This window comes from Myodes glareolus, chromosome 3, assembly GCF_982192425.1.
Source record: "Myodes glareolus chromosome 3, mMyoGla1.1, whole genome shotgun sequence".
Classification (NCBI taxonomy): Eukaryota; Metazoa; Chordata; class Mammalia; order Rodentia; family Cricetidae; genus Myodes; species Myodes glareolus.
In genome coordinates, this window is record NC_142028.1 from 42,511,915 (window position 1) to 42,513,899 (window position 1,985).

Below are 1,985 nucleotides of genomic sequence, written 5' to 3' on the forward strand. Positions count from 1 at the left end.
GGTCTTTCAGTAGGATGGTCCAGATCTATCAGCGAAATTACAGGGTTGGCCTTCTTTCTCTCTTACTCCTCCTCCTTTTTTGAGAGGGAATCTCATGCAATCCAGCCCAGAACAGCCTTGATTTCACCTCATAACTAAGAAAGACTTAGAACTTCTAATCCTCCTCCACAAGCCTGATCTTATGTAGAGCTGGGGATAAATTCAGAGTTTCATGTATGCTACACAAGCACTCTACCAAATAAGCCAGATCTTCACCCCTAAAACTATAAATTCTTGCTTTCTTATTTAAAAAAATTATTTTAATCACAGTATTTATGCAGGAGGTGGTGGTATATGCATGTGAATGCACGGGCCCAGGGAGGCCAGAAAAGAACATCGAATCCCTTACAGCTGGTGTTGCAGGTGGTTGTCAATCACCAGACATTCCTGCTGGGGAACCAAACTCTGGTTCTCTGCAAGAGCAGAAAGCACTGTTAACCGCTGAGCCATCCCCCCGGGACCCCAATTCTTGCATATATATATAATAGTTTCTTCCCAGTGAAGCAAAAGAATCTTTGGAGGGGGCAGGGAAAGATTTATTTGAGTTACACATCCACATTGTAGTTCATCATTAAAGGAAGTCAGGACAGGAAGGCAAACAGGGCAGGAACCTGGAAATAAGAGCTGATGCAGAGGCCATGGAGGGGTGCAGCTTGTTGGTATGTTTCTCCTTGCTTTCTCAGCCTTCTTTGTTATAGAAACCAGGCCCACCAACCCAGGGATGGTACCACCCGCCATAGGCTGGATCCTCCCCCATCAAGCACTATTAAGAAAATGCCCTCTAGTCTTGCCTTCAGCCTGGTCTTACGGAGGCATTTTCTTAACTGAGGTTCCCTCCTCTTGGATACCTTGTGTCAATTTGACATAAACTAACCACCACACTGTATTTGCCTCCTGTTGCCAATTTTACTTTTTCTTTGTCACAAAGTTTTTTTGGTTTTGTTTTTTATTTAATTAATTTTTTTCATTTATTTTACATACCGACCTCAGTTTCCCCTCCCTCCTCTCCTCCCATTCCTCCTCCCCCCTCCCAACTCCTATCTACCACCCCACCCACTCCCATCCACTCCTGCTCCATTTCCATTCAGAAAGGGACAGGCCTACCAAGGGCTTGAACAAAGCCTGGCACATCAAGTAGAGGTAGGACCGAGCTCCTCCCCCTGTATCAAGGCTGGGTGAGCTAATCCAGCATGGGGAACAGCCCACTAAGCTCTCACTGCCTTAAAAACAGTACCAAGCTACATAACTGTCACACACGTGCTGAGGGCTTAGGTTGGTCCCTTGCGGGCTCCCTAACTGTTGGTCCAGAGTCCGTGAGCTCTGTTCGGGGACTGCAGTGCACTGTGTTGATGGGGGTGTCCACAGTAAGTTCAGAATCAATATGGTGACTCCCCAGGAGCCGGGGACCACCAAGTTGCCTAAGAAGGGATGAACCAACCCAGGTTGGAAACAGAGCAGGTCAAAACTCCCATGCTGATCAGAAGTAAAAGATTCTTACAAAAACAAAAATATTCATCGGAAGCAGAGCATCAGCTGAAGGCCCAAGCCACAGTCTGGTCTACAGACTATGGCTCTCTGTCTCAGAAACAAGGACAGCAACAACAAAAATAAACACTTGATTGCCTTTTGGTCAGCTCAGCAAGATTTTCTCTAGTTCTCCCCTTCGTCCTGTCCCATAGGAACATGATCAGGAACATGATTAGCTCGCTGCACCAACTTCCACCCAAGGGCGACCACATGACTCAGGCTTGACTAAGCAGAGGGATTTTTGCCAAAGCCTTTGGAAAGACATCTCTTTTCTTTCATGTTGAAACTGTGAGGTCATTGCAGACATAATTTATTATTTAGAAAGAAAGACCAGTGATAAAATCGTAGCACACAGGAAATCCTGGGTTTTGTCCCTAACACAGAAAAGAAGAGGAGAATAAAAGAAAAAAAAAAGCAAG

The 1,985-nt window shown here is 45.5% G+C and overlaps 1 pseudogene; it reads left to right on the forward strand.

Moving 5' to 3' along the window:
• Positions 1-1,406: 1,406 nt before the first annotated feature.
• Positions 1,407-1,520, forward strand: LOC146895228 (signal recognition particle RNA; annotated as a pseudogene).
• The last annotated feature ends 465 nt before the right edge of the window (positions 1,521-1,985 follow it).